The sequence below is a fragment of the Protopterus annectens genome, chromosome 1.part0 (genome assembly GCF_019279795.1).
Source record: "Protopterus annectens isolate FY-2018-M chromosome 1.part0, PAN1.0, whole genome shotgun sequence".
Taxonomy (NCBI): domain Eukaryota; kingdom Metazoa; phylum Chordata; order Ceratodontiformes; family Protopteridae; genus Protopterus; species Protopterus annectens.
This window is the reverse complement of record NC_056725.1, coordinates 77545308-77560948: the sequence shown is the minus strand read 5'-3', so window position 1 is coordinate 77560948 and position 15641 is coordinate 77545308.

Here is a 15641-nt window from a genome sequence, read left to right as displayed (position 1 = left end):
CTGGACTGCAGAGCTCCACACTCTATCATGAGAGTAAGTCCATCTGCCCTATGAAAGAAATGCATTTGTTACATCTATATCAATATCATCTGTCAGGTAACTAATCAAATCTCATAGCTGCATATGAGGATGGAAACAGACTAACAAGTTAACTGAAGTTCCATCTTATGACTTAATTGTTACTTCATAATCAAGGTCTGCAATACTGTTATCACTTCACTGGTCTACTGATTGATCTGTCAGTATACTCAACTTTCACTGATGAAAAAGACCCCAAGATATTTTTGAAATAGAAGATGTGAATTTGATAGTAAAAATTTGAGAAGTATTTACACATTATTCCCCAAGGTGCAAGAACTGGGGTAAACAAGATAGAGGTTTCATTTCGCAAATGCATGATTATTTAATTGAACATTTTGAAACACAGAAAAACTATTTCAAACTGTGCACTAATAAGGACTAAGCTAAAGATGCAGGACAATGAAGTAAATTGAGACACTCACTGGCATTTTTTACTGATTGCTAAAAAGAAATTTAAGGAATGAATAGTAGAAATGCTTTGAGAAGTTTTAGAAAGATAGGCATTTCTTCAGAAAGAGTAACTTGGGAGTAAGATAAAATGAAATGGAGTTTAAAAATTATATTAGATATAAGAAAGAAAGATATGGGGAAAAGTAAGAGAAATTAATTAGAGGGTTTCTCAAAGGTTAAATCCTTGCAGACAAAGGGAAATCTTAAAGAGCAAAAAGGAAGAGCAATTACTGAGTGATAATGATAAAATAAGAGATAAGATATTTTTAAAGTTTGCTTCATCAAACTTTAAAAATACTTTAAAAATACATGAGTTTTTGATAACTCCAGTGCACAAAAACTTTTAGCATAATGACTTAGTCAACAGAATGTACAAAGGGTTTTTGACAAACTTAGGAAGCCTATGAAAAGAAACCACCAAGAAACCTTATAGAGGTATTAGAGATGCACAGAAATACTCTGGAAATGTGTCTAAAGCCGAGGAATGGGAAACAAATAAAAGGCAGGCAGAGATATTTTGGAAGGTGGACCTAGGCCAAGGTTAGATGAGGATGATGATCAGGAATTAATAGCTAAGATAGAAAAGGAGGAGATAGAAATGGTGTCATACAACCAAAAAACAGAAAAGTCCTCCAGAAACAGATGGCATTACAGAGGAAGTTTGGAAGTAGGAGATAAAAAAGTGAAAACAATTTCTGAGATTTTGTTTAAAAATAATTTCAAAGGAAAGACAGTATTAGCATCCTGGAAGAAAGCTACGATGGCTATATTACCCACATGTGGTAAAGACCCCAGATCCAGCTTCATGTAGACAACTTTCAATTTTAAACCATGACTCTAAAGTGTCAGAAAGTGCCTTAATGCAAGACTAACAGTCTGAGTTGTAGGTTGCTGTAAACTGAGGGACTGAGAATATGTAGCAGTCTAAGATGTGCAACCAGGCCACACTACAAGAAAAGTGGGCATGCAGGCTGTAAGCATTTTGTTAGGGCCTTTATAAGAAGGGTGCATCACCTATAGAGTCTAATGAAAAGTAAGACATACACATTTTGTGAGAAGAAAGCAATCAATGAGGTAAGAATGGACTTGGAATTTTTTTTACCTAGACCTCTGTAGAAATAAGACAACAATTTGAGGATTACCTTAAAACGGTCATGTTTTCAGACAGGATTGTGATGGAGGTGCCATCAAAAACCTTTAGTGGATGTTGAACTCTTGTGCATTCTTAGCCCCATTCACTGTAGAATAGGTAAGAATTGTAATAAAACAGACAAAATGGATAAAACAATACTTAAAATAAGAAGGCAATTTTCCCATTATGCCTTTTCTTGACCCTATGCAAAGTAGTGAAGGTGGGAGTCTGCAAATAAAAAGAAAAAGCTCCACCTATTAAATGGCAAAGAACTCACTGAACTCATTCAGATGCTAAAATGATGATATAAAAGGTAGTGTACATTTTTTGTACAAACTTTCTCCATTACTTTTGAAAGTAATATTTTGCAATGTGTGGAAATACAGTCAATCCTTTCAAATGTGATATTTCGAGAAGCTGTTGAGTGGTGTGATTGCATTTAGATTTATATTAATGAACATTTGGTAAACTCCTAGGGAATATACTTAGTGTTCTGAAGATGCAACATAGAAGTGCAGTCCTGGTAAAGTTCTAAGCAAGCAGTTATTTGTACTGAGAACAAATTTTGAAATCACACTCCTTGTAAAGCTACAGGGAAGACTTTTGTACACTGAGAAAAAATCTTGAAAGTGCAATCTTTGTTAATTTCTTGGGAAAACACCATACCTCTCAACCTCTTAGTGCAAGAAATCTGGAGAAAACCTGGCAAAATGGGGGAACAAAGGCCCAAAATAAGGACGCATTTTAAATACTGAACCAGAATAAAACCTGGATGAAAACAAACAAGGCTAAGTAAACAAAAAAGCTTTTATTGTAACTTAGTAAACACTTTCAATGCTTCATCAAACTTTAAAAATACATAATTTAACACTCACAATTTAAAATCCAAACCACAAATCAGAAACTGATTCCAGTAATGACATCATAAGCTCAGCAAATTAGACAGTACACGATCTGCCAATGTATACTAAAAAATATTTTAAATACTGCTGTTATAAACTTAGAAAGTTGCCAGGCTAACAGGGTTTGTTTTAAAATCCATTTTCTGAAGGATTTACAGTCTGAAACTCAAATGTTTGTCATTATTTATTGACTTCAATCTTTAGATAATCCCAGTGATTTGAGGAACAGACCTAAAATATGAGCCAAAAATCAGGACATTCTGTGAAAAGTTGAAAGGTATGGAAGATACTTATGTTCAGAGGATGACATTTGCAATTATAGACCTACAGAAGTAGGTGCATATGCCATGATACTTTAAAATGAAGTCACAGTGTTATCTATAGTGGACATCAGAATCTGGGGCAGTCCCATCAAAATCAAATTAAAAAATTAAAAATGTTACACTAGTGCGGTACTAGTGCACATCTTCCACATGCCATGCAAAATTGCCCTTTTCTTCGCCTTTTGTTTTTGCCATTAGCTTTCAGTCCAGCAACACAGAAAGAGATGTCCTACCTATGACTACTTGGGGCAGAGCTAAGCAACACTAGCCAATTTTTTTTAACTGGGGATGGGTGTGTTTTTTGGTACTTATTAAGGCTGTGAGACCAGATAACGTGAATCTTAGACTTATTGAAAATAAAATCTCAGCATTTAAGCACTGAATTACAAAACTATTACATTTTAAAGCTCTTTTGCAGAGCAGCAAACTTCTCTTGCACTCCCTGCAAATATAGGGATTTTCCTCAAAACCTATGCAAACTAAAAGTAATATCTCCAAGGCTGCTGTACAGCAATAAAGTGACAATACTCTAAGGTGCCACAACCTTGGACTTAGTGTATAATTTTCTACATTTGTTGTAATAGTTTCTACATTTGTTGTAATAGTTTCACAACTCTAAAGACTACAGTTATATTCAGAGACTCATAATTTCTGTCTAGGAAAAGATAGAAACCAGTAAGCTTAACCTAGGCAGGTAAAAGATAAAAGCCCAATGCAATCTTAAGTCAAATTAGAGAACCCATCCAGTGAAACATGGGGCATGTATGCACACACCACATAAACAGCATTACACAATAGAGTAGCATGAAGGGAGAGGAGATAAAATATAAAATCGGCATCACTTCCAGTGGAATATTATATGCCTCCCTCTCCTCAGAAGATAAAGAGAAAGGTTTCCTTACTAGTCATGGGCTAGTCTAAGGGATAGGTGTGTGAGTATTAAAGAGGGGCACTAGGACATGGCTGATGGTCATCATTTTTAGAAGGTTTCCCCAAAACAGTTTCCTTGTTGTACATTTGGAAGGTAAATTGCTTCTTGAAAGTTATGACACCAATGCCACATTTTGAAAAATTGGACACAACTTGTAAAGGGAAGGGAGTTTACATGCTGGAGTTAAATGTCTTGAAATTACTACATGCTACAACCTCAGATATATACCCATTAAGTGAGTCTGTTAGGGAGAATGAAATCCTTCACAGAATGGTTATAGAGATCTATAATGTTAAGAAAAAATAGCTTTTTATCACACAGAATTTCTGGAACTTCAGAATAATATATTTCAGAAATGGTGTGAGATACAGCTCCAAAATAACCTTTTATTAAAAAAACCCACAATGTCAATAATCCTGAAATGCTGCCTTATGAAATACTCTAGAATGTATTCTTCTGGCTAAGTCACCATGCATTTGGGCATAACCCCTGAGTAGATGTTTTCCAGTGCACAGTAATTTCACTGATAGGAAAGCTTGTCTAACCTGACCTAAATCTTATAAGTGCAGTTATAGTATTATTTGTAAATACTAAGCTTTCCAGTCAGCCTTGCTAACTCCCATTGCTCTGAGATGTCTCCTGTATGTCACCTGTATATACAGTGTACAAAGTCAGAAGCTTTCATATTTTACCTGAACAATCCCTATCAAGTACAGTTTGCTTATTTACATGAGCAGCACAATTTGTGTTTTTTTGGTAAAATTGGGTTGTGCAAAAGTTCATGCGAACTTCTCTGGAGCCAAATGAGGACTATATTTCAAAAATGTCAAATGCGTTTTTTTCACCTTCACTGTACAGATGCTCTATTTATTGTTTACTGCATGTGTTTACCAGGAGATCTCTACTGGAAATAATCCATTTGCAGATTGTGAGGAGTGCAAACAATATAACTAACTCTTGCCAACAAACCACAATAACCACCAAACTACTGAAAAAATGCCAAAAGTTGAACTTCGGAACTTCCGAAGTTCGACTTTTGGCATTTTTTCAGTATAACTAACTCTAATCTAAAGAGAAGTAGAAGTAGTTGCTTCAGTAGAGGTTGTTCAAATGCTGACACAATCAGCTTGCTGACAATGAATCGGTTTGAAATCACTCTGCAGTTATCAACACATTTATAGCATTCCATCCTATATTGTATTTACCAGATAAAACTGTTTTTATATGTTCATATATATATATATATATATATATATAGAGAGAGAGAGAGAGAGAGAGAAACAGACAGACAGACAGACATGCATGCAAAGATACAAATATGTAGATACGTTTACAGGGCATTCCACTGATTTTTGCCAAGTATGTTCACTATCCCAAGTCATTGAATGCTCTCAAATGCAGGACGAAGTGAGGCACATAACAATGACCGTATGTTTTCTCATGATTTTCATTTGTGATCATGGTTGCTTCACTGTGGATTTAATATGCATAAGCTAGAGGGTGTGGGGAAGTGTAGCACCCCAGATAAACAAGTGTTTTAGTGTTTGCTGATTTAATTTCCTATCACAATAAGAAACTTTATAGCTTGTGTTTGTAAGTGGAATAATTTAGCTGAGTTTTTGTTCAGTTCTGTGTATAGTCAACATGCTAGCAGAAATGGAATGTACATCATTGTAGCAGCACATTGGCTATTTATAACATACTCATATACATACATGTGTGTGTGTGTGTGTGTGTGTGTGTGTGTATATATATATATATATATATATATATATATATATATAAAAATATATATTTCTCTTATATTTATATATATATATATATATATATATATATTATACTTATAATATAATATATAGTTTTTTTCCCTCTGGTCTTCCTTTTTTCTCCCCTTGTAGCTTATTCCATTTTGTTAATGTGCCCTTTTTGAATACCCTGTCTCTAGTTTCAGAGTTTCTTCAGTGTGACTGCTTTTTCTTTGGCAGACTCAACCTCTGCACTCTTTAACACAGAAACAGATGCCACTTAAAAAAAAAAAAAAAAAAAAACAAATAATAATAAATAATAATATTAAAGTTTTTGGGAGAATGCAGCATTTTTGGGGGTTCAACCACCCAAATAGTAACTGGGACCCTTTAAAAGGTCCAACGTTTTTCAGTGTCTTGCCAAAAAAGCGAGAGAGAGAGAGAGAGAGAGAGAGAGAGAGACAGAAGGGGACAAATCTGAAACTTAGCTGTGGAGCTGTCAGATCTGAGGTCTGTTGCGATACGATCTTCTTCATATCATACCTTTTTGCTGTCAAGTTTTTTGCAAAGTGTCTGTTCTTCATAAAATGAGAATCAGAATTGTAGCTTTCAACTGTCCAGTTTTTTTGCGGAGTATCCAGATTTTTGATTCATGTTTTGGTCTATTTCTTATAGTATTATGGTTGCTGTCAAATCACTGAGGACCGATGTCAGAAAGTAATGATAGTCATTTTATTTTGAACTTCATATCCTTCAGAAGATAAAATATTAATGAAAGCAAACAACCAACAGGCTGATATAAAAACCTTTTAATAAAACAACAAACTTCCTGCCCACTGGGAAGACAATACATTTTCTAGGACTGAACATCCATGGCAGAAGCAGCTGGCAATTTTTTGTGAAATTTGTGGATGATATTTTTTTGTTATGGAGGGGTACTGTTGATAAATTAATTGAATTTGTTATTTATTTAGAAAACAACATGGCTTTCTTAAGATTTACTGTGAGTAGCTCCTTTACTAGCATTGATTGCTTAGATATGAAACTTTTTAAAGGTGCGGATGGACACTTACACACATCTTTATATAAAAAGGCTTGTTCAAAAAACACTTCACTGGCCTTTGACAGTATGTACCCTAGACATACATTTAATAACATAGCAAAAGGACAGATGCAAAGAGCTTCTCGTTTGTGTACTGATGACTCCATGTTTGAACAGGAAATTACAAATTTAAAATCTAACTTGAGTAGAAGAGGGTATACTAGTAAAGTTATAGATCAGGCTACCCATAACATCCAGATAGATAGACAAAATGCAGCTAAGCCATGGTTTTCAAACAGAGGTGCAAGTAACCATGATGTGAAAAGTAAGTTTCCTGACAAGAAGCAACATCTAATTTTTAGATATAGTAACAACATAGGGGAAATATGTGAGACAGTGAAACATAATTGGAAAGTTTTGTTAAGTGATGATGCACTGAAGAATATACTGAGAGAGACACCAGGCTTCAGTTTCAGACGCAATAAAAATGTAAAAGATTGACTTCGTTATGGACATAGGTTTATAGGTTCATAGGTAGGTACTAGGCTATTGGCCCTAGGGCCTATATAAGCCCAGCCAAATGGTACCCTGGCTTTTGCCACCCAAGAAAATTATTTTCCTGTGCCCCTGTCAAGCAGAGCCACAGAAGTGATCCTCGGGGTGAATTTCCTATCTCCCATCCAATCATCAAGATTTTTCTTGAAGAGTGCTAATGAGGAGCTTTGTTTGATATAGATAGGTAGTCTATTCTAGAGTATGGGAAGTCTCTGGGACAGGAATCTATCCCTCCGGCATGTTCTGTTTATTGTGGTGACAAGGTTTAGGTCCCTAGAGCATGTAGCTTGGAGGGGTTAGGATTTCTTTATGTGGAGCATGTCCAACAGCTCTGGGTTTGACATAGCTTTGTATGTTAGGCAGAGATCGCCGCTGAGTAGGCAATATGCGACGGAGTAAAGCTGGAGTTTTTTATGACGGTCTGCATAGGGCATCTGTTTGAGGCCAGTAATCCTCTTTGTGAGGTATTTCTGTGGTCTTTCCAGTTGTTGTAGATGTCTTGTGAGGTACATACCAAAAGGGGCATTGTACTCTATAATGGGTCTAATGAGTGATGAGTAGAGGGGAACAATGACCTATTTTTTCCTGGATGAGAAACCTTTTGTGAGGAGGTGTGCCACGTAAAAGTATTTCCTGACTACTGTGACAATGTGATTATCAGAGGAGAGACTACTGTCCACCTGTGACCCAAGGTCTCTTATCACACTTTCAGTGTTAAGTAGACTACCGCCTATGTGGTAGTTCATGGGTACAGAGTTTTTATCAAAGGGAATGACATTGCACTTTTTGGCATTGAGCTTGAGGCCATGGATTTGACACCAGGCATCTGTCTCAGTGAGGCCCTTTTGTAGGATGTCCACATCGTTAGGAGTTTTGATTATGGCTCCTAGTTTGCAGTCATCTGTGAACTTTGTTAGCTAAAGACATTCTGTGTTAGCCTGTACTTCAGAGAAGTAGATACCAAACAGGAGAGGACCTAGGACTGAACCCTGTGGTACTCCACTTGTCACTGGTCTGAAGTTGGATTTAGAGTCGGCTACTTTCACAGTGTGGGTTCTGTTAGTGATCCAGTTGGCAACCCATCTTGTGACATAGGGACTTATACCGTGTTTAGTGAGTTTGTCTATAATTCCAGAGAGGGGGATGGTGTTGAAAGCCTTGGCGAGATCTAGATAGGCTATGTGTACCGCCTTACCCTCACCTACAGCTTTGGTGACCACTTCAAAGAAGTCTATCAGGTTTAGGAGACATGATCTGCCTTTTACAAACCCGAACTGGGTAGGGTCCAGAGTTTGGAGATTACCAATGTCATTGTTTATAAATTCCATGATGATACGCTCCATAGCCTTGCAGACCAGGCTCATCAGGCTAATGGGGCAGTGGTTCCTGGGGTCCATGGTGGCTCCCTCTTTGTGGAGTGGGATAAACGTTGCTGTGCACCATTCAGTGGGCACAAAGTCTGAGATAAGGCTATGACTGAACATGGTACTTAGGTGGGGTGCCAGTTCGTTCTGTAGTTCATGTAGAACGCAACCTGGGATATTGTTAGGTCCCATGGATGCTGTGTTCTTGGCTTTGGAGAGTTTGTTTTTTACCTGTGCAGCCATGATTACAGGAACTTTGTATTCTTCTGGTATAGAGATGGGCCCTTTAGGGGATGAGAGAGGGGTAAAGTTAGCACTGAACCTATCTGCCAGGATGTTGGCAATATCAATTGGTTCTGTAAATTTAGTGCCATTGTGCTGTAACTCAGAGCAGATCTGAGTGTTGCCATTGAGATTCTTGACATAGCTATAGAATGCTTTGTGGTTGTCTTTAGAATCAGTGGCGATTTTGTTTTCGTAACTAGCTTTGGAGGATTTTATGAGGGATCTCATCTTCTTACTGAGACTGACCACAGAGTTCCTCCAGTCATGGAATTTTACTCTTTCTTCAACAGTTTCTTTCTTCTGTTGTAGAGTTTGTTTATAGCAGGGGACCACCAGATTGGCTTCCTTTTTTTGGAGGATAGCATCTTGGTTCTGTTCAGATAATGGTTTAACTAATGTAACTAGTAGTATTTCTCAATGGAACAGCACATATGCCTGTAGAAACTGTAGAGCTTATACATACATCAAAAATGATAATACATTCACCCACCCAGTGAGTAAATATGCAGACTGCAATACACGTAATCTTATTTATTTAGCCCACTATCAACAATGCTCATGTTTTTATGTGGGCAAAACTATTTCTAAATTTAAAAAGAGACTTTTGAAGCTTCTCTCAGCTATTAGGCTAAAAAATATTCATAATGCTTTATATCAGCATAAAGCCCAGTGTGAGAGCCATGCTTTTATATTTATGGTGTTACAAGTAGTCAAACCCAGCATTAGAGGTGGAGATGTTGTGCATCTTACAGAATACAATGAGTTAAAATGAATTATAGAACTAGGTGCTGACAAAGCACCTGGCTTTAATGGAGTTGTATCCTTGAAACAAGCCCTAAAAAGGCAGAGAGTTAAATATTAGTTTATTATTGGTCAGGATGTTTTTAACTTGATGTATAAGAACTGAGTTGTATGTAGTTCATCTTATCTAAAGAAGGGATCAGACCCAAAAGCGATCATCATTTATTTGTTGTTTCATTAACAGGTTTTTATATCAGCCTGTTGATTGTTTGCTTTCATTAATATTTTTTCTTCATCATTCTGACTTGGAGCAACAACATTTAGTGAGAGAGTCTCTTGGTTTTCTTTTCATTTATCCTTCCGATGATTCATGCCGATGCAAGGCCTGTTACCCTATTAACTTTCTAGATTTATAAGAATATTTAAAAAGTTTGTCCAGATTTCAAGCTCTGAGAGGTTGAGAGGTATGATTGGAATGTTGTTGTGATCCGACCATCTTCAGAATGCTTGTACATGCCTTTTATCTATATAGATTTGCGCTGAATGTCCTATTTTTTTTGCCAAAACTTGTTATTCTGTCAATGTCTAGGTCTGTAAGAGTAATATTTTAAGAAAATGTTCCTATTTTGGTCCTTATCCCAATATTTGTTTAAGCCTTTGCTCTAATAGGTTGAGAGGTATGGTGTCAGATCCAAGATCTGAATTGGCCTGACTCTCTTTATGTCCATGTCTCTTGCTGTGCAGGATTTTTCTGGGAGTATCTGGATTTTTTGCCTTGCTTTTGTGGCCTTTCCTCAGAGAAACTAATGGGAGAATCTAAGGATTAAAGGCATTGTGTGATGACATGCTTTTCGGTTCGGACCTCGTGTCCTACAGGAAAGGCATACTGCTGCAGATCCAGTTGGTCTGGTGGCTTTCTAGGTTCATTGAAGCTTTGTTTGAGATGTGTCCCTTTTATTTGGGGACTTTGAACCTCCTTTTTCTGTTTTTCTCTGGATTTCTTGAGTGGAGAGGTGTGCCCGGATCTCACTTTTGTGGACCCTGATCCCTTGCCGAGGACTGGATGCTCTCCAGGCATGTATGTTATTGCTGGGCACCTTTTTCATTCATTCTGCTGGAACTGAGCATTCAAAGTCATTTCCTACTAATGCAGTGGCTCTGATGGTCTGCTTCTGGTCTGCAGACAATTTTGTTTTTCTGTCTGAACTCCTTCTCATTGTATTGGTTCCGACAGTTGCTGCAGAGGTCCCAGGCCTTCATTAGACCTGATGGGCTTCTGTTCTTTTGGGATCCTGTGGTTTGGGAGTCTGTGACGATTTCTTCTTTCCATTGTTTTTTTTTCTCAGATCATGAATCTTCAGATCCAATAAACAGAGTTGTTTGCTTCTAGACTACCTGTCTACTGTTCAATGTTTCACAAAATATCCATATTTTTATCCTCATGTTTTACTCTGTCCTTCATAATTTTTGTGATTCCTGGTTAGTCTATAGCAGCAACTTTACAGGTTTATAGAAAAATATTTAAAATCTGCCCCTATTTTTGGGGGCGCATTTGTCCTGTATTATGTCAAGCTTTGTACAGATTTGTTTGCACTAAGAGGTATAAGACTTTGAGATGTAGGCTTCCAATCCAATGGAGACTTTGAAGCAGCCGATTTGCTCATGTTGTGGTTCAACTTTCCTGGTGCCCACTGGCAGTGGCTACTTTGAATTTTCAATGGACAAGGAAAGTATAAAGCACAAGTGTTTTTTATAATCCATGTTGTTTTGATAAAGTTGAAGACGAAAACATGTTGCTGTTTGCGTTACAAACAAACCTTCTACATCAAGCTAATTGTCTGCTCTTCCCTTGGATTCGGATTTATTTGGGCTCAGTGGCGGTGGTGCTTTAGTTTTACGAGTTTTCTTTTTGCCACTTGCTTCTTTTTTGTGATTATCAGTTCGTATGGAGCTTCCACTGAGCGCAGATCACGCACCAAGAGGATCAGAGACTGGGGAACTTCGTAAACTGATTGGGCAGTTAACGCAACTAGTCGAGTTGCTAACGCCCATCAGTTTAACAATGGTAAAATCAGTTACTGCTAGTTTTCTTCCTGAGAACCAGGAAGTTATTCACTTTAACGATGTAAGGGAAACAAATGCTGTTTCCATCGCAAAACCTGTGGACTTATCTGATGAAGAAACTGAAAATGCAAGCGCTAGTCTCGATGGCTTTCCTAACATTTTATTGAACTGTTCCAATGAAGGAAATGGGGCAACGAACAAAACGAGGAGTCAGAGATGCCAGACCAGACGAGAACAGATGCAAAGGCTGTCAACCAGTGGGTCTACAATTAACAAAACCAATACAGGTACCCAAAAGCTGGTTACAGACATTTTAAATGTGAAATATGATTTTAGTCATCAGCAAGAGCAATTTATAAGTAATGTAGATTACAGTACTATGTTGAGTGATTTAGACTATTTTTTGTTCAAACATAAAACATTACATATGGACAATTCATATCTCAAGCACTGTCTCTCCCTAAACATTGTTCCAAAAGGACTACGGGTATGCAAATATCCGAACAATGTTTTTGAAGGGACTGAGTTTCACAAAGAGCTTATAACTATTTTTGACAGATGTGGTTTTGAGATAATGAGAGCCATCATTAAAAACAATGAAATGTTAATGGAAAAGTTGTTTCAGGACATTGACCACATTAATAAAGCAATTCTTGGTGATTTAATGTATACTGTTGAAACAGAAAGACTTAAATATCACAATTTACTCAAGGAGGTTGAATCTAGATGCAAAGAAGTACAAGATAGAAAAATAAGGAAAATCAGGAGGGATACAGATGAATACAAAAATGAAACACATTACCCCAAACCTAAAACGCCACCCAGTAAGGGTTATGGTAATTGGGTTAGAAAAAATACTGAAGAACAGGAATGGACAGATGAGGGAGGTATTGAACAGGTCAACGAAGACAATGGTTTACCCCCACTAAGGAGGTCTGAAAGGTTAATGAACCAGGAAAGGGTAATATACAATCCAAAAAACTACAGGGGCAGGGGGTGGAGGCCACCACGACAAAGGAATCAGGACTGGCACTAACCGATTCGGTTACCAGGGTCATGTTCACTTGGACTTACAATGATTTCAACATATTTAATTACTCCAATGTTAGAATTGACCGGACTTGGTTTGACCTGTTCTCTAAAGGATTTACCTTTATTCCCAAGCAGAAAACTGACATCTTTAAGTTGTTGGTCGACATTAAGTTGTTCATAAGGAAAAAGAATCTGGAGTTATTTTTCAAGGGCAATACAGAGAACCCTGATTCACTTAATTTAAGACGTAGAAGTACTTTCAACCCGCCCACACACCCTCAACTAAGAAATTTTGAACTCAAGGTAGAAAAAGAAATTAGAACCTTGGTTGCGGGTCAATACATACACTCCAATTTAACTTCAGCAGAAATGGCTACACTACGGGACATTACCAATAACCACAGTCTGAGAGTAATGAAACCAGACAAGGGTGGTGGAGCGGTAGTTATGGACTCCATTACATATGAAGGCAAAATGATGAACCTTCTCAATGACACAGACAAATACTCCAGGGTTTCTATTAATGAAATCAATATAGCCTACAGGAAAATTCACACAACCTTATATGGCATGTTAATGGGTGGATCTATCGACAGGGACACATATAGTTACCTCAATGTGGAAAAACCTAAAATACCATGTATCTTCGGTATTCCTAAGGTACACAAAGACAGTGTTGATCCACCCTTAAGACCTATTGTTTCTGCTGAAGGCTCTATGACCGCTCCCCTGGCCAAATTTGTTGACCAAAAAGTCAAAATTGTCTTGGAAAGGAAGAATCACATTCTCAAGGATTCCTGGGATTTTTTGAGGAAATTGCAACCTTCAATCTACTCCAATGGTTTGGCTTTCGGTACTATGGACGTTGTCGACTTGTTTGGATGCATTCCACATGAAGATGGTCTAAACTGGTTTGAAGAAATGTTGGTGGACAGTCACATGTTTAAACAGAATGATTTCAGTAATATACTCACCCTGATGGAAATTGTACTCAAGAACAATTTCCTATACTTTCAGAGTGAGTATTTTAAACAAGAAAAAGGTGTGGCTATGGGGGCGCACTGTGCCCCGAGCTACGCCAACATAATCATGGCCTACTGGGAACAAAAATTTCTTCTTGATTCTTCTTTCAGTGAACAGTGGGCTATATATACTAGATTCCTGGACGATCTATTTTTTTTCTGGTTAGGTGACCATGACAGTTTTTGTCAGTTTTTCAACTATGTTAATATTACAACAAGTTTTTTGAAGTTCACACAGTATTTTGATCAGGACAAATTAAAATACCTAGATGTTTGTATTGGCAAGGTTGAGGGTGGTTTTACATCAAGGATTTATAGGAAGGACACATTTTGCAATTCTTACCTCCACTACTCCAGTTGTCACCCTCTCCATCAAAAGTAAAGCATAGTGAAGGGACAGCTAGTGCGTGTCAGTAGAATGACCTCAGATGACAGTGTTTTTTTGGAGGAGGTCCACTACCTTAGAGGATTGTTTATAAATAGAGGTTATCCCTTGGAGCTATTCAACCATATTTTTGAGGAAGTTAACCTCAAAAGGAAAAGTACCTTTGCACCAATAATAGGGAAAACTGTAACACTGACACCAGAAACAAAAGACCATGAGACTGTTAAAAATTACGGGGCCGGTCTTATTACCACTTTTGATGGACACTCAACTAGTATTAGAAAACTTTTCATTAAAGAATGGAATAATTTTTCAGCTGTGTCTGATCTTGACTACATTTTTGATAAAGAACTTACCTTCACATACAGGAAAGGTAAAACTATTAAGAATATGTTAGAATACAGTTCCAAAGACAGGAATACCAAACCAAAGAAAGGGGTATTCAAATGTGGTAGATGCAGTTATTGTATGTATCTAAACTGTGGGGATAGTTTTCACTTGAAAGCTAGGGATACAAAGCTTTACTTAAACACCTTTGTGAACTGTGAGACTAAAGGAATAATTTACATTGCCACCTGCAAAAAATGTGAGGCATTTTATATTGGGAAAAGTGAACGAAAACTTAAGCAGAGAATTTATGAACAAGTTTACGACATCAGAGTAAATAACGAAAAAAATGCATTGTGTAAACATGCCTTGAAATGCGGAACCGCTGGATATTTATTTTTTGTCTTAGAAGTGGTTCCGACGAACCCTAGGGGTGGTATGTGGGAGACCCTTATTGAGTACCGAGAACTGTATTGGCAAGTTGTTCTAGATGCAGGTAGAAATAAAGGGCTCAATGACATGGTTTCCCTAGCCCCTGTTTTAAAACTTAGAGCTGCTAAACTTTAAATTTAAAATAACACTGTTCCAAAGTATCAAGGTCACACTTTTTTGATTTTGGTAAAAATGATCTGGCAATGGGATTTAATTTTTGGCTTGACACATAATTCGGAGTCACTGGAATATAAAAGTTCAGTATGTGTAGTTACTCAGGAAAGCCACCAGATGGCGCTTGAATCACAAAATGTATTATATTTAATGTACAAACACTAAACATTATTTTAACATGTTTTATTATAGCAATAACCCACGCCTGGGTATGGGTAATGCTAAATTTACCCACGGTTGGCGTGGTTTGGTCCCGAGGGCGAGGGACCAAACAAAGCCAACCGTGGGTAAATTTAGCATTACCCACACCCAGGCGTGGGTTATTGCTATTATACCATGACATTATTTAAGAAAAGAAACTGTTACTTTTCTTAAATAATGGCATAGTATAATGCCTGTTTACTGCCCTTCCACAGATGTCTGGCATCCGCGGCAGTTCTGATGTACTGCGCGCCTGCGCGCAGTACATCAGAGTTGTGAGCAAAAGCAACGGAGAAAGCAAGATCTCCGTTGCTTTTTAGTCTCGCTATGTTAAATGAGTTTAACATGGCGAGACAGTTTAAAATAAGCAACGGACATCTCCGTTGCTTATTTTAAAACTGTCTCGCTATGTTAAACTCATTTAACATAGCGAGACTCAAAAAGCAACGGAGA